This window comes from Chiloscyllium punctatum, chromosome 37, assembly GCF_047496795.1.
Source record: "Chiloscyllium punctatum isolate Juve2018m chromosome 37, sChiPun1.3, whole genome shotgun sequence".
NCBI classification, from domain to species: Eukaryota; Metazoa; Chordata; class Chondrichthyes; order Orectolobiformes; family Hemiscylliidae; genus Chiloscyllium; species Chiloscyllium punctatum.
Window position 1 is genome coordinate 45,813,621 of NC_092775.1, and position 18,251 is coordinate 45,831,871.

An 18,251-nucleotide genomic window follows, 5' to 3' on the forward strand; every position below is an offset into this window, starting at 1 on the left:
ACTATGAGCTTGAGTAAGAAATCTTTATGGATTGATTTTTAAAAATTTACTAATGGGATGTGGGCATTGCTTTGCCGATCCAGAATTGCCCAGAGGCCAGTTAAGAATCAACCACGTTGCTCTGGATCTGGAGTCACATGTCGGCCAGATCAGGTAAGGGTGGCAGATTTCATTCCGTAAAGGGCATTAATGAATCAGATGAGTTTTCTGACAATTGACAATGGTTGCACAGTCATCATTAGACCCTTTATTGAATTCAAATTCTAATGGTGGGATTTGAATCTGGGTCTCCAGGATATTAGCTGAGTTTCTGGATTAATGGTCATGCAATAATACTACTAGGCCATTACCACCTCTTAATTTAGGTTACTAGTCAAATGACATGACCACAATGCCATTACCTATAAATAGTGACTTGAGTCAAATGTTAGAGGGAAATGAATGCTGTAAAATTAAATAGATCGATGCAACTCATTAATTCATCATGTTTTTACAAAAGGAAATGTCCTAGAGAAACATCATTTTAAGATGTAATGCTTTGTACTGAATATAAAATCATAAGAAATCGGAATAGGGGTGGGAGTTCGACATCTTGAGCCTGCTTTGCCTTTTAATGAGATTTTGGCTGATCTGACATGCCTGACATCCATCTTCCTGTGTTTTTCCTATAACCGTCAATTTGCCCTTCTGATCAAAAATCTATCTTGGTCTTAGATAAACGCAAAGGCTCTGCCCCACACAACTCTTTGTGGCAAAGAGTTCCAAAAACCCTCAATCCTCTAAGTAATTCCTCCCTATCCCAGTGGTAAATTGGCACCCTTTTATTCTGAAACTCCACCCTTTGGTCTCAGACTGTCCATGAGGGGAAACATCTCAGCAGTTACCCTTCAAGCTCCTTTAGATTCCTATGTGTTTCAGTGAGATCGCATCTCATTCTTCTAAACTCCAATGAGTACAGCTCCAAGCTGTTTAGCATTTGCTCATCGTACAATCCCTCTGTACCAGTGATCATCCCAGTGAACCTTCTGTGAACTGGTGGTCTTTGATTTAATTTGCTTTGAAACTTTTTGGTTGCGCATACAAGTTAAATTTTTAGTTAAACAGAGAGAAAGAAATCTGTTCATTGTATATTACTTGCATTTAATTATAGGCAGCTGGTGGACATTAAATAGAAACATAGAAAGTTGAAGCAGGAATAGGCCATTTAGTCCTTCAAACCTATTTCTCCATTCATTGTGATCATGGCTGATCATCCAACTCAAAAGCCTATTTCCGCTTTTCCCCCATTTCTTTGATCTCTTTTGCTTCAACTGCAATATCACAACTCCTTCCTAAAATCATAAAATGTTTTGAATCAACTGCTTTCTGTGGTATTGAATTCCACAGGCTGACCACTCTCTGGATCATGTAACTGAGTTTCTACTGGCAATCTGAGAAGTTACTACTGCTGGGAATCCCCATTAAATAATTCTAAAATCAATTGCACATCATGAGAATTGAATTTCTTACTACAGAATTTGAGGTCTCTCTCAGTGCAGTTTTCTTTTGAGTCAGCAAAAATGATTGTTTCTTTGTCACTGACCACAAATGTCAGGCCGCTATGTTGATAGTCACAACTGCAACAAAGATGGAAAACAGGTTAAAGGCTCTTAGCAGGAACCCATGTTAGGTTGGAGTGGCGGGGGGTTGGGGTGTGGGGGGGGGGGGGGAGGTGAAGGATGGAGGGGAAGAGTTCAATCCCCAACTATAGGGAACTTTGTACACACTTCTGCTTTTCCTAGCCTCCATCAGCGCTGTGACATCACTTTCAGAGATAGCTGTTCTCGCCTCCCTTCATCTGCAGGGTTTCCTGAAGGCCATAGTTAAGCCTGTTAATAATAGGGTTAAATCAGAGGCTGGCAGTAATACTGAAGTACTAAAATTGCATATCCCTTGTCTTAGCTCCATTAAACCGTGAATAAAGGATCACTAGGATTTTTTTTAACCCATAACTTCTGACTTGACCTGAATCTTGGTGTGGTGCTACTCTTTAAGAAGGGCGGTAAGAACAAGCCAAGGAATTATAGACCAGTGAGCCTGACGTCAGTGGTGGGTAAGTTGTTGGCGGAACTCCTGAAGGACAGGATGTACATGTATTTGGAAAGGCAAGGAATGATTAGGGATAGTCAACATGGCTTTGTGCGTGGGAAATCATGTCTCACAAACTTGATTGAGTTTTTTGAAGAAGTAACATAGAGGATTGATGAGGGCAGAGCGGCAGATGTGATCTATATGGACTTCAGTAAGATGTTCAACAAGATTCCCCATGGGAGACTGGTTAGCAAGGTTAGATCTCACGGAATACAGGGAGAACTTGCCATTTGGATGCAGAACTGGCTCAAAGGTAGAAGACAGAGGGTGGTGGTGGAGGGTTGTTTTTCAGACTGGAGGTCTGTGACCAATAGAGTGTCACAAGGATTGGTGCTGGATCCACTACTTTGCATCATTTCTGTAAATGATTTGGATGTGAGCATAAGAGGTATAGTTAGTAAGTTTGCAGATGACACCAAAATTGGAGGTGTAGTGGACATCGAAGAAGATTACCTTAGATTACAACAGGATCTTGATCAGATGGGCCAATGGGCCGAGAAGTGGCAGATGGAGTTTAATTCAGGTAAATGCGAGGTGCTGCATTTTGGGGAAGCAAATCTTAGCAGGACTTATACACTTAATGGTAAGGTTCTAGAGAGTGTTTCTGAACAGAGACCTTGGAGTGCAAGTTCATAGCTCCTTGAAAGTGGAGTCACAGGTAGATAGGATAGTGAAGAAGGCATTTGGTAGGCTTTCTTTTATTGGTCAGAGTATTGAATATGGAGTTGAGAGGTCATGTTGCGGCTGTACAGGACATTGGTTAGACCTTTATTGGAATATTGTATGCAATTCTGGTCTCCTTCCTATCGGATAGATATTGTGAAACTTGAAAGGGTTCAGAAAAGATTTACAAGGATGTTGCCACGGCTGGAGGATTTGGGCTATAGGGAGAGGCTGAACAGGCTGGGGCTGTTTTCCTTGGAGCGTCGGAGGCTGATGGGTGACCTTATAGAGGTTTACAGAATTATGAGGGGCATGGATAGGGTAAATAGGAAAGTTGTTTCCCTGGGGTTGGGGAGTCCAGAACTAGAGGGCATAGGTTTTGGGTGAGAGGGGAAAGATACAAAAGGGACCTAAGGGGCAACCTTTTCACGCAGAGGGTGGTACATGTACGGAATGAGCTGCCAGAGGAAGTGGTGGAGGCTGGTACAATTGCAACATTTAAGAGGCATTTGGATGGATATATGAATAGGAAGGGTTTGGAGGGATATGGGCTGGGTGCTGGCAGGTGGGACTAGATTGGGTTGGGCTATCTGGTCGGCACAGACTGGTTGGACCGAAAGGTCTGTTTTTGTGCTGTACATCTCTATGACTGAATGACTATTTCTTTACTCCTACTATGACAGATCAAGACCATAAGATGGCAGCATCTTATCTAATATTGAGTGTTCTTATCAACACTGAAATAGTCTTGTTTCTTTTTTACATCTTAAAGAAAGTCTTTGTTTTCAGAATTCTTCTATGATAATAATTCAGTCAGCTTCAGATATGATTGTCTCATATTTGGCAATTTAGAATATTATAGGGGACTGGAAAAATGGACATCTGTCTCGTACAGTGATTTACATGTTCCAGTCTATTAGTGAGGTAAATTGAGCATAATTTGGCCAGCTATCCTATTTTGCTTTACTACAAAGCTTAAATGATATGTGGAAATTTTATTGTGAATTCTATGTCTAGTACACCCTTGACTTTGCTATAACAAGTGTATTTAAAATATTTTCCTAAGCAGAATTTGGAAAGATGCTATCAGTCTGAAATGAAATATGAAAGTGCTAGATATATTCACTAGGTCAGGCAATATCTATTGAGAGAACACAGAGTCAATGTTTGAGATCTGCGACCTTTCATCAGAAAATGTGTCATGTTTATCTGATGTGCAGCTGAGTACTACAGACCAGAAAAATTGCAGATTTTGTCTAATTAAATTGGCTAATCTTGCCCAAAGTAGTATAGAAGATATTATAGTTGGCTATCTTTGTTCTTGGATTGGAGGAGTGATATCTTCTAACATCCAGATAGCTATCTAGCAACTCTGGGACTGACAAACTGTCAGGATCAGGTAAAACCTTGGATGAAGATTCAGGCAGGAAATCAGCCATGGAACTGCAATTGAACAAGCAGATGATGCCTTTAGGCATGACAGAAGTTAAATTCTGAACACTCTTGCACTAAAAAAAATCCCAATATTCAGGCTAGAACAGAAATTGCAATATCTTTCAAGTTCTCTCTTTTATTGGCCACTTGTATTCGTACATTCAAAAGATAAATATCAGTAAAAACTTCCCATATCTGTTTATTCCATACATTCATTGTCATGTAAAAACCATTTCCAGAAGAGAAAATTCAAGTGGCACAGAGTATTTGTTAGCATAGCTGAGTGCAATGCCAACTATTACCAGTGACTTGAAAGGGTTTTGATTTTCTATCTGTTTACAAATTCGGCTAAATCAACAGCGATTATATGGATCAGAAAAATTGGAAAAGCATTTAATGAGAATGACAGTTGTGTAACTTCTGGCAAATAGCTGCAAAGAAATGACTGCTGCAATGAACAATCGGATTATATTTTGAGGGCACGACGTTGTGAAATGTCAAAGTGGGGAGAAAACATTATTTAACAGATAGGAAGAAAAATATTTTTCTACTTTTCCTCTATAAAAAGAACAAAAAAGTAAAATTAGCTGTTTCACAAAAGAACTACTCAGTAAGTATATACTGGAATTAAGAAGACCTGAGTGGATCCAAGATTTTTAAAATTAAGAGCTCAAGTGGCAAAACAGAGCTATGTTAGGCACACATTGAATGATCTTCATCCTAACATTAATATCTATGAAGGGTGAAATAATTCCGTTTTTCTGTGGAACTACCTCTAAAGCATGAAGTAACAATGGCAGGATACTTCTCCCTTTCAGTTCTGATTCAAATGTGTGTATGTACGTATTCAGTTGCTTTTCAAATTTTAATTCTTCCTCTACATTTAATCAATTTTAAGTTGTACCAAAATATTAGCATGCCAGTAGAAACATCACACCAGCTTATTTATTTTAAGAAGAAATATCTAACAAATACTAAAAAGAATTCTTAAGAATTCCTTCAATCACATGCTTTACTGACTTTCAGGAAAAAGTTATTCTGGAAGGTTTTTTGACCTGTATTTCCTCCACAACATACTGCAGAGAGTAAAGTGACTTTGGGATTACATGTAACGACATTAGCATGAAATGAATCATAAATCTTCCAATTTATCTTGGATTTTGACCCACCCATTTAATCTCATTTGGAAAGATTTTGTACATTTCTTCATCAATAACCTGTGTGCTTTCAAAGTTTGATTGATGCTTTTCTTTAGATTTAGATGTAGTTCGAATGATGTATTTTTGAATTCCTTAATGATAATTTACTAATAGGTCATATGACAGGAAGCTTTTTCCTGAAACATCGATTTTCCTGCTCCTCGGATGCTGCCTGACCTGCTGTGTTTTTCCAGCACCACTCTAATCTTGACTCTGATCTCCAGCATCTGCAGTACTCACTATGGCCTAAATGATAGAACGTGTTCAGTTCCAAACATAAGGTAGTTTTAAAGCTGATCAGAAGGTACAAGAAATGTGACGTTATGCTTTGAATGTTTTGGAAATATCTTTTGAAATATGTTTAGTTATTTGGTTATTTAATTCTGTAATAATATTCAACGATGCTGATAAGAAATAAAATTGAGAACATTAATGAAATGAAGAACCTCTGCATATCATACACAGATGTTGATGTTTACAATAGCTGTGTCTTGATGTTAGTTTATTATTAGAGACTAATTAATTATAAAGAAATCAAATTCTAAACAAGTCAAATTGCGATGTTAAGTAATCTATAAATATGCCCCCAGGAAAGAGGAGGTAGGAAGGGAGTGCCTAGTGACTGAAAGACTTTACTGACAACTAACAAATTTTTTACTCTGTTTATATTAAAGTACATGGCTTTTTTTTCCTTGAGACTACAAAGGAAGTTATACAAACAGAACAAAAAATATATATGTCATCAGCTTTCACTGATATGAGACTTGTGTCTCTTAGAAAAGCCCCCAGAGTGTGAAGCAGACATTCTGTGCTTTCTACTTCTGTTTGGGTGGTTCACAACTAGAGGAAACCACACCTCTGTACAGTTAACCTGCTTTAATGGAAAATCCCACTGAGTCACTTATGAAGAGCTGAAATGGTTTGATTTGCTATCGACTTAGAAACTGATATATCTTTTTATGGAACAGAATAGTGCACTGAACATTCCTGTATAACTGGAATAATTGAATATTGTTACACCCATTTAATATCCAGTCTGTCAAGAGCAAATATTTGCAGAGCAGAATTTTACTATGATATAGTACTAAAACCAATTTATTTGCCACTTCAACTATAGCAGGTTGGTCTTGACAAGTTGTATACCTACTATAGACGATTTAGACCTAAGTCAGTCGAGATTGAATAGGGAAGTGAAAGTGTTTATTGTTGATTAAGTATATGAAGTGGAAGTGATAAAAGCTAATCAAGCATTGAAAATATAATCAATAGGTTCACCAAACGTTGGGGGTTGGTTTAGTTCAGTTGGCTGGAGAGCTGGATTGCAATGCAAAGTGTGTTTTTATTTCAAAAATATTATTTATAAAAAATATAAAATTATTTATAAAAAATTATTCATAAAAAATATATGTATACGTTGTCACAAATGCAGGGTTTGGTTCTGTACAGTAGCAAATCAAGAAAACAAACAAACATTGGACTTTGACCATCTAAACAAACCAAAAGCATCACGGACTTGAACCAGACTATACTTACATGCATTTGAGGCACCAGGAGGATCTGATAACTGAATGGACCCCCATTTAACTTCAGCAGGAAATGATCAGACAGAGTTTTGATAAAGACTTTCCCACTGCAGCTACCCAAAACTTTAGTGCAACACTCAGTCAAGGCAACTCCTTTTTCTGGAAGACTAACAAGACCAAAGAGCATTTTTCACAAGAGTTGATGGTTCTCCAGGTGTAGGGGATGTTTGTCTTAGTGTGTCTCCTGGGGAACAGACTGTAAAGCACAGAGTCTTGCATCACAGAACTAGTCAGGATGAACCTCGACAAAACCACTACATCTTTCTCCAGACTTGCTTTGCAAAAGCACATTTCATAATGAGATGTGTGACAGTCTCACACTCCCCCACCTCCCCGGTTGGTGCTTCGAGGACAGCGTGCGATAGTGCAGACTGACCAGGTGTACAAGAAGGATCTCATAAGTAGTGCCCTTCTTACCACCAGTCAAGTCTGTTGGAAAGTTTCTGTGATGAGGTATACTGCCAAACGACTTTGACAGTCTGCTCAGGAAACTGTGCAACAGGATCCATGCTCTCCTTTCCCGCAGGATCTCAAGGACTCTATGACTCTATGACTTGATTGTCCCTTAATCGGAGGTGATCTACATGAATGCTTCTAATTCTTCCCATCTCTAAGTACCACAAACATTTGCAATATTTCCCATTTTTCACTTGTGTGAGGGTGGAGAAGTTGAGAATACAAATATCTCAATTTCCCCTGAAACTACCTTTTTCTTTTGCTGGTATCACACAAACATTTCTAACTTAATTATTTGCGCTTTTCATCAGCGGATGCAATACCAATGCTATGCGTTTCTCAATAATCTTCCAAATCATGACTGACAACTGCCAAACTCTACAGTTTGAAACATTGCATGTTATCTTAAGGTCACAATTTATGACATAATGTATATATAGTGCATTACTGGTCAAACTTCTTCTACTTCATCATAAGCATCTTGTGATTTACATCATTCCCCTTTCAGATTCTCTGTTCTAGAGATGACACAGTTGCAAGCTCAGGTAGAAATCATGTGTAATATTGTACCCTGTTGTTTTAAAAGGATATAAGATCAGTTAGGTCTATTGGTTTAGAGTATTGACTATAACCTCTTTCTGCTGTTTCACTATCTATAACTCTTTTGCATTGATTTTCAGGCCAAGGTACATTACCCCAGATTGCACAAAAATACACTTGTTCTTTTTCAACTTCATCGAGCCTTCTATAAAACTTCATTCAAATCTTGTATATTCTCCTTTTCTATTATGGTTGCAATCAACAGATCATCCTAATTATTGAAGCAATATGGAATTTTTGCAAAATCGTATCCATTATATCTTGGAAGAGTTTTGACAAAGACTTTATCATAATGCAGCCTTGGTGTCGTTTAACAACCCCAAATGTGTGTTTATCATTAAATGTCATTAACTTTACATTAAGCTGAGTATAAACATGGGACAATCCAACTTTGTGAATATCTTGCATATGCTAACTCTGCAAGCATATCTTGAGAGCTCTGTAGGGAGTGCTGCTTATCATCAACAACTTGACTGATTTGGATTTTGTTAGTCTCAAGGCTTTTTTTTGTGGTTTTGGTATTACATGAGGGTTATCCACTCACAATGCTTAGTTTCATTAACACACCATTTTCGCAAGCTTCTTTAGTTCCTTCTCAACCTAAATACTGAAAGCATAGGCAACTAATCCATCTCTGCATTATCCTTATTTCAAAAAAGTCTCTCTCACTGATTATACTTTCATAATGTTTTGATACTACATGCCACACAAAATAACATTGACCCAGAAATGGCTGAATATGTTGCTAGGTATGGAGGCCATACATCTCAAAGACTAGTAGATTATTATTAATCAGCATATCCCATTAGTTGTTCATAATAGGCAAAGTACTATATGGAAAACCCTTATCAAAAAAAATGCAGATGCTGAAAATCTGAAACAAAAACAGAAATTGCTGAAGTAACTCAGCAGGTCTGGTAACATTTATGGAGAGAAAACAGTGTTACTACTTCAGTTGGGAAAATGAGGACTGCTGGAGATCAGAGTTGAAGAGTGGAAGGGTCACTGGAACCAAAATGTTAGCTTTGCTTTCTCTCCACAGATTCTGCCAGACTTGCTGAGTTTCTCCAGCAATATCCAGACCCCTGTTCTTTGCATAGAAAATGTACACTACCCATGTTTGGTTCAACTCAACAATATAGATAAGTCATTCACTGGCTCATTTCTCAGCACAATGCACGAACCAATCATAGTCACTCTGCCTTGTTCAAAATTTAAAGAAGGCCTTGTTTACTGACAATCATTGCTAATGGATGTATGCTCCATGGCAACGCCTCTACCAAGCAGCACTTTTCTTTCTTGCAGTGTAAATTTTGCTTTTCCCCTTTGAATTGGTATTCTTGTGAATTGTCCTCATGAGTGCAAGATAAAAAGTTTCAACAATATGTTTTTTTTTAAGCAGTACTCAAGTTCCATACCCTTACACATCAGTGGGGTATTGCACTGGCAATCGAGCCTTCCTATTCAGAGTTGTCACAAAAATTAAATATTTTTAATCAAAATACACAAGTCTCCAATTTACCTGCCTTTGTAGACCCAGGTTAACTGAAAACATGGACAGATTTTTTTGTATTTAATAAGAATTATATTTATTACAAATAAATAGGTTATAGCTGCAGGTAAACAACTGTAAACTGTTAACATATAACTCTACAAGTTCAAAGCTCCTTATAAGACTCCTCACTACATGCACATACAGACAAAATGGTGAAGGGAAGAAAACTGAGAACACAGATCAGTGATCTCGGTCAGAATTAACTGATATGATATGATCCTTTTGGTTGCTAGGGCCTACTGTTCTTTAAATTTTCTATGTCGGATAGTTTTCACTTCCTTTCAGGAGACATAAAGCAACTGGTTCACAAATTATTGTTTGAAAGCAACAGATTACAGCAACAAGTGAGGGAGAATAAACTGTTTTGTTCAGGTTTTAGGTATTTTACTGCAAAACTACACACTAGTAGTGTGTCCGATGGCTTCTGGTCATATTGGTCATGCAGTTACCCAGAAGCCAATCACAGGTTCGTAGGTTGATAGAGTAGTGATCAATTACTCCACAAACCAATCAGCTATTTGTTGCTGGCTGAATTCTACTTTGTATACACCCCCTGTTGCCGGCCCATCTGCAACTAGCCTCCCTCATTTGTTGTTCAATGCAGCAGTCCAAAAATTCTACTTACAACTTTTAAAAATGCAACAGACCCTCCCACAATCCTTGGTATTTAATATTGTCCTTTTCTAATTTCAGTCCACAATCAAAAATACAGAAAAAAATAGTCTTTACAGTACTAACAAACAACTATCATCAGTTTGCTGACATATTTTGCTACAACAATTGCCCTTATATTGGACATTGCACTTCACTTGGTCACATATTACATTACTAGATTTTTGATTAAGCTGTTTTCTGAATTTAGAGGTGTGACATGGAATTTGTTCTAGCAGATGTCTCGATTCATAATCTGCAGCCCTAACACTTCATATGTTGATTTACTAACATCTTCCTACAAAAAAACCTCTGACGTTTGAATGATTTCTAATGGTGTAAGTAAGATCATACAGCCCTAGCTGTTCATTGTTCAAACATTCTGAATTCACTTCAGAATTGTGAACTCCACGATTATGTCACTGTTTTCCATTACTACTAGAATGAATTCTCTGTCCTGCTTTTGCCTTTGCCCAGTAAGCAGTTGGTATATGCTTTATCTTTTGACAATTAAAGCATTTATTGTATTTGTCCTGTACCACCTGTTTTCCATTACAGTGATAACAGATCAGGAAGCCTCTTCTGAACCCGTCTCCCCATTTTAGGCTTGGCAGAAGCCTGATGAGGACAGAAGAGGTGCAGTTCACTTTCTGAGGATGAAATTCCCAACAATTCTGTGATGCTATGTCCATGATAAAAGTAATACTAGTTTGAATGTTAAACTCTGTCTTTAGTAACTTAGACTGGATTTTTACATCCACAAATCCACATACAAATCTGTCTTATATTGTGTTAAAATTATAATTTCATGGTGAATTCTCCACTACTTAATGCACTCTATAATTATTTATCTAGTTTTGTTTCCAAATTTGTAACTTCTAGTGGTTTAACATTAAAATGTTCCTCCAACTTGGGGGTAATTATTTTAAATGACACTTGTTTTGCCTTGTTAGGAGGCAAAAGGTTTGTTTGTATACCCTACAATACTGGACTAATTATCCATTAGCAAATTTGTCTTACTTTGAGGCAGGACTTCACTTTCACTTTGAGTTCTCATAGTACAGTATTAGCTGTGAAGGATATGCCCATTCTTTCAATGTCTGAACTGAATATTCTTGAGCTCTGTCATAATATTCCTAGCCTTCTGATGTGTGTTGTGGGTGTAGCCAAGTTCTCATTTTCACATGTAACAGTGACCCATGAAACAGTTCACTGTGGCTATCAATGATGTACTGTGTGTAATGGTACAGAGTTTATGAGATAGATTTTATTGAGTTGGGCTGGCTTTCAAACTGGCAAGCAAGACCCAAAAGTAGAGGTCCCTCACTCATTTATGACCGATACCATTTTTGTCTCTAGGGAGAAAGGTGTAAGACATGAATCACATAGGTGGAGCATTTGAACATAATGCACTGCTCTTCAGGCCTTAACCCATTGTGTCGATGTCATGGATTTATGGAGTAAACGGAGCTGCATTTGAAGGTCAGATAAGGTCTGTTTACTTGCTATAATCTGACACTTTTAAAACGTCCCGCTCTTTAAACATGGAAAAACCAGTCAAAGCTGTCTATCGCAGTCATGAGAAACATCCTCTACTTTAATTAATAGACTTGCTGGTGTTGTTTAGAAAGAAACCATTAGCATCTGTTCCTGCAGTTTCAAGAGGGATCTTTATTGACATTTCCCAAAGCTGTTATTTGAATATATGACTGTGTTTCAAAAGCCATAACACTTATTTCAGGAAGGAGAGACTTTCTTTAAATCATTTTTATTAACTTCTTCATTAGGTGAGATGCAGTCATGTAGTAACATCATCTTCCGGATTTGTATTCATATATGCTGAAACTGGGCTCTCAGAAACAGAAATAAAAGAATCCATTAAAATTTCTTAGTTATTATCAACCCTTCATTAAACTTATAGCAGAAACACATAAGGAAGGCTTAAGTTTTGTCAATCCTACAGTATTTAAATTGGCAGAAGAGAATAGCCAAAAGTTAGCAAAAGGTTTATTTTCAATAACTGGAACGTTTTTCATGAAAAGCACTTTAAATTGAAGGGAATTCATTGCATCTATCTGAAAGTGTTTCTGGTCTAGTTGCCCTTAAGAAATTGCAAGAAGTATCCTTGGTGAGGGAAAACAATAAGTTGTTGTCCAGAACTGTGGGACATAGTCTCAGAGAAAAGAATAGTCCATACCTTGTTCCCAGTTTGCTTGGTATTGCTTTGTTGACAGGTCCCTCTCTTTAGCTACTGAATTGTCCATCCCTCATCCACCTTTTTAACCATTGGTTGTTCTCCATCACCTCTTCTTTGCACCCACTGCATTGTCCTCCTCCACTCCTTTGCACCTGCTCATTTCTTCGCTGTTCCAAAGGAAAGGTTTAGAGGGATATGGGCAAAATGGAGGCAAGTGGGATAAGCTTAGTTTGAGAAACTTGGTTGGCATGGACTAGTTGGATTTAAGAGTCTGTTTCCATGCTGTATGACTCTATACCCAACCAATGGAAGCAGAATATCCTTCTTTACCCTGTTGAAATTGTTCATAATTGTGAACATCTGAATAAAGTCACCTCTTAATCTTCTCTACTCCAAGAAAACAAGCCCAATTTCTCTAGTCTTTCCTTGCATCTGAAATACCTTATTCCTGGTATCATTCTATTCAATCTCTTTTGCACTGTCTCCAGGGCTTTTACATCCACTTTAAATAAGGTGTCCAGAACTGAACACAATACTCTAAATGTGGTCTGACCAATGATTTGTACAGTTGTAGCATGACTTCCTTGCTTTCATATTTCGTGCCTCTATTTATTAACCTAAAGATCCAATAAGTCTTCTTTACAAACGTTTCAACTTGGCCTGGCCACCTTCAAAAAATCATGTGCATGAACCCACAGGTTCTATACCCTCCTCAAATTGTACCATTGAGCCTGTATTTTTTTTCTCCATGCTTCTTCTACCAAAATGCATTAGCTCACATTTCTCTTTATTAAAATTCATCTGCCAAGTGTCTGACCATTTGGCTAACTTATCGTATCTCTCCGAAGTCGCTCAGAGTCATCCTCGCAATTTATTATTCTATCTAGATTAGTGTCATCTGCAAATTTAGAAAATTTGCCCTCAACACCGATCTCCAAATCATTTATATAAATGAGAAAATGCAAGGGTCCCAACACCAATCCCTGGGAACTTTACTTTCAACTCATCTCCAATCTGAGAAATGCCCTCTGTTTCCTGTCTTTTAGGTCACTTCTAATCCATGCTCATTCCATCAATCCTAAACATTTCTAATTTGCTAACCAAGCTGCCATGTGGCACTCTATCAACTGCTTTCTGAAAGTTCAAGTGTATTATATCCACTACTCTTATCTACTGCCTGTCACCTTGTCAAAGAACTCAATCAAATCTGTCTGACATGACCTTCCTTTGACAAAGCCATGTTGACTGTTCAGTATTAACTTATTTTTCTCTATGTGTATATTTATCTTATCGCATATTATGGCCTCCATCAGCTTTTCCACTTATGACGTAATGCAGACAGGTCTGTACTTTCCTGGGTCATTCTTTGTTCCTTTATGAAACAACATTTGCAACCTCCAGTCCTCCAGGACTAATTCTGCGTTCAGAGTGACCTGGAAAATTTCTGTCGACAGCTCTGCAATTTGCTTCCTTACCTTTCTCAGCAATCTAGGATGCATCCCATCTGAGCCTGGCAATTTCTCTACCTGGAGTACTGCTAGCTTTTTAAACATCTTTTCTTTATCTATCATCTATCTATATTGCAGCAAGACTCCAATTTCTATTGAAATTGTCTTGCAATAGAGGCTAATAATCCAATTGATTTCCAAACTAACTGTTTGCTCCATCTGCATTTTCCTTTCAGTGACTTATGAACAAGGACACTCAGGTCCTTTTGATAATCAACATTCCACAATTTCTCACTATTTAAGTAATATTTTATACTTCTGTCTTTTCTACCAAAGTAAATTACTTCACAGTATATTAGAACATAGAACATTACCGCGCAGTACAGGCCCTTCGGCCCTCAATGTTGTGCTGACCTGTGAAACCAATCTGAAGCCCATCTAACCTAAACTGTTACATTCTCGCCCATATGCATTTCCAATGACCACTTAAGTGCCCTTAAAGTTGGCGAGTCTATGACTGTTGCAGGCTGTTGTAGAATTAAATTTTCTATCTAATTTAAAATCTTTAATGGGTTTCATGAATTAGAGTTTCTTTCAATATCAAGTATTTCTGACAGAACATCATCATCTGTTTCTGGGATCTGCTCATATTGAATGAGTGGATATGGAGGCGACATGGGAAGGTGGGTGAGGTCTGGAGCAGGGTGTCATTCATGGAGATGGTATGAGGGCATGATTTGGCAAGGAAGGGACATGGGAGGGTTAATGGCGTGATGGCCAGAAGTTTTCATATGTTCTAAAACAACTGGGACAAAGTCCAAGAGAACTGAGCCGGAACCCCTAACCAGCCCACCTCAGCATTCACCTTAAGTACTTGCTGTCTGTCAGTTTGTGTAAGGAAAGCTCTGACAGATATGTGAAAAGTGCTTTGTATGTAGAAATATTTAATATCAAAATGTTAGTTGGAATATGTTCAAATGCATAAGTAGTATCATTTTGTGTCTCACATGTATCAGTATCAACATTTCAGCTCTTCATTCATAAAACTACCTAGACATGGCATGAAGAGGGATACTTCTAGATTTCCAAATAATTATCAGATAGAAGGTACAAATTTGCTCTTGCTTGCAAATCGTGGTCTTCACAGAGCATAGTAGCAGAAAGCAGTTAGCAGAGTTAGCTGGATAGCTGTAGGAAGGCAATTGGATATCTGCCAGCAACCCAAAACACTCTATTGGGTTCTGGTAAGGAAAAGGTAATTGATCACATAGTCAGGAAGAGAATGGAAGGCTCCCAATAAAATTTTACTTCAATACAGAATTGGTTCAAACATGGGTAACATAGCTGTGTGTCAGAGGTGAGGTGACAGTAACTGCTGATGACATCAAGGCAGCATTTGATGGAGGAATCAAACTGGTGCTGGGAAAGCACAGCCGGTCAGGCAGCATCCGAGGAGCAGGACAGTCGATGTTTCGAGCATAAGTTTTTCATCAGGAATGTGATGAAGTATGGAATGTGATGGAGTATGATATCAAGAACCCCAGCAAATGGGAATCAGAAAAAATCTCTCCACTAATTAGAGCCATAAATAGCACAAAGGACAATGGTCATGGTTGTTGGAAGTCAGTCATCTCAGCCCCAGGATATTAGTAACAGAGTTTGTCAGGGTAGTGACCCTTCCTATCTGCACTGTGGGTGTCCCTACACCCTAAGGACCTCAGTGATTCATGAAAGTATCTCACCACTACTTCAAGGCAATTAATGATGTGGAGATGCTGGGATTGGACTGGGGTGGATAAGGTCAGAAATCACATGACACTAGGTTATAGTCCAGTGGGTTTCTTTAAAATCATAAGTTTTCAGAGCACTGCTCCTTTATCAAGTGAAGTGTAGAGAAGCACCCAGGTACATAAGGATGTGGCAAGGATGCCTAAGACATGGTATATTGATGAGACCATGCAGACACTACAGCAACAGATGAATGGACAAACGCTACAATCATCAGACAAAAATATTCCCTCCCAGTCGGGCAATACTTCAGCGATCAGGGACATTTAGCTTCCAACCTTGGAGCAAGCGTCCTCTGAAGCGGCCTTTGAGATACATAACAATGTAGAATTGCCAAGCAGAAACTGATCTCCAAGATGGCCTGAACTGTGATCTTGGGTTCATGTCGCACTATAAGTAGCTTCACTATACTGTTCTGTATCTGTAAAAATCTTCCTTACTGTTTGTTTTAACACCATCATCTTGATAACTTGTTATGATCTCTCTACCTTAATTAGTTTGTACAGTTTTGGACTACTTGATACTTTGGTTAGACCTTCTGCATGTGACCCTTATACCTATCATGCTATTCCAACCATTTGGTTTGCCTCCAGCACCACCTTATTTTTAATTTTTTGTAATTATCTCTCTGCCTCAAGTAATCAGATTATAGGTCAGCCCTTCACTTGCTATTCAGCTGTTGACACTTTACTCACACCATCTGACATTTTTGATCACCTGCAGAAACTTATTATTCAGCCTGTCGACACTCCAGTCGACACTCCAGTATGATCCTTTCATATCACTGTCTTTATGTGAGCTCAGGTATATCTTTTAAGTTTATCTTAAAAAAACAAATAAATCTTTGAAATTTGATGAGTAAAGGAGTCTCTGGGGCTAAGTGAGAAATAGAACTAGGTTGTAGCATAAATCTTGTATCTTGTCAGGAAAGCATGAAGAGAGAGTGAGATCCTAAACTATTTTCCGTTTTAAAAATAATCTATATTTTCATTTTAAAAGTTTCTTGAAAATTCACTTTTTGCTGGACTGACAATTTGGCTGCTATTGATTACGTAATGCCAGTTGTCAACTATTTCTGAAAAGTTCTGATTAGCAATAAGCAGAGCCAAAGACTTACTTGGAATATTATACTCCTTGCATTGTAGACATTCCAGTCAAGCCAACATGAAAGCAGCAAATGCATTTCCTGCAGTCAGAGTGGTTTGCAAGGAAACTATTTGAAACTCATTATGTCAGAGATAGCACCAATGCCTCCAGTTATCTTATACAAAACACAGTGGTTACTGAAGGGATTATTTCGACAATGTTGACTTCTTTGGTTAGTCTATTGTAACACTAGAGAAAACAGTAAAGCAGCCCCAGGCTTAGCTGAAGCAGCCTTGGGCCTCAATCTCTCCCAAGAGTCTGATTTCCAGAAATAATCCTGTATTTCACCTGCAAAGTGAGCCAGTTCCCTCAATGAACTGCCAGAGGAAATTGTGGAGGCTGATACAATTACAACATTTTAAAGGCATCTGGATAGATATATGAATAGGCAGAGTCTACAGGGATATGATTCAAGTGCTGGCAAATGGACTAGATTAATTTAGGATATCTAGTCAGCATGGACAGATTGGACCGAAGGGTCTGTTTCAATGCTGTGCATTTCTATGACTCTATGACCTCCGTTGTTGATTGACCTATTGGATTTTAATTCCTATGAATTGATTCCAGTATATTTTAGGTTGTGTTAAGAAATCAATGGGGAGGACTTTTTGCTGTAGTTTAGCAAATTCAATCTGTGTAATGTTTTAGTAGATGTTGATATCAGTTTGTTTATTATGTCTTAAACTGAAATGTTGTGCAATTCTGTACGTCATTCACTGTAAGATTCATATTTCTACTTAAAAGCTATCAATCTGTATGAGAATTGTGACATGTGCCAGATGAAAATAAAAGCTACTGATCAAAAAGGTGCTATAACATCATTTGAAATTGAGGCCAGCCTTAAAATAAATGTCACATGCTTATATGGAAGTTATATGGGGACATGCCATGTCACATGCTTATATGGGGACCCAGGTTCAAATCCCGCCATTGCAGATTTTAAAAAGGGCTGGCACGGTGGCTCAGTTGTTATCACTGCTGCCTCATTGCGCCAGGGACCCGGGTTCAATTCCCCTCTCGGGCAACTGTCTGTGTGGAGTTTGCACATTCTCCCAGTGTCTGCATGGGTTTCCTCTGGGTGCTCTGGTTTCCTCCCACAATCTAAAGATGTGCAGGTCAGGTGAATTGGCCATGCTAAGTTGCCCATAGTGTTAGGTGCATTAGTCAGGGGTGAATATAGGGGAATGGGTCTGGGTGGGTTGCTCTTCGGAGGGTCGGTGAAGACCTGTTGGGCTGAAGGGCCTGTTTCCACACTGTAGGGATTTTTCTAATCTAATCAAGTTCCACAGAGTGGGATTTCATTGACCTGAAAACAGGCTGAAGAACTGGAAAGGAACCCCTCTGGGTTCTATGCATAAAGCTGAACGATATATTAAATGCCACTGATGGGCCATTCTTGGA

The 18,251-nt window shown here is 38.3% G+C and overlaps 1 protein-coding gene and 1 long non-coding RNA gene across 4 annotated transcripts in view; one reads left to right on the forward strand and one right to left on the reverse strand.

Moving 5' to 3' along the window:
* Positions 1 to 18,251, reverse strand: part of LOC140463075 (transcription elongation factor A protein 1-like) — a 136,599-nt gene that overhangs the window by 78,308 nt on the left and 40,040 nt on the right. The gene's annotated exons all lie outside the window — the stretch shown is intronic.
* Positions 1 to 18,251, forward strand: part of LOC140463076 (uncharacterized) — a 43,230-nt gene that overhangs the window by 16,594 nt on the left and 8,385 nt on the right. The window contains exon 3 of one of the 2 annotated variants that reach the window (XR_011954604.1): positions 84 to 153. The exons of the other annotated variant lie outside the window; for it this stretch is intronic. This is a non-coding gene — a long non-coding RNA (uncharacterized lncRNA). Of the gene's footprint in view, positions 1 to 83; positions 154 to 18,251 lie in introns of those variants that run through there. 2 annotated transcript variants of the gene reach the window in all.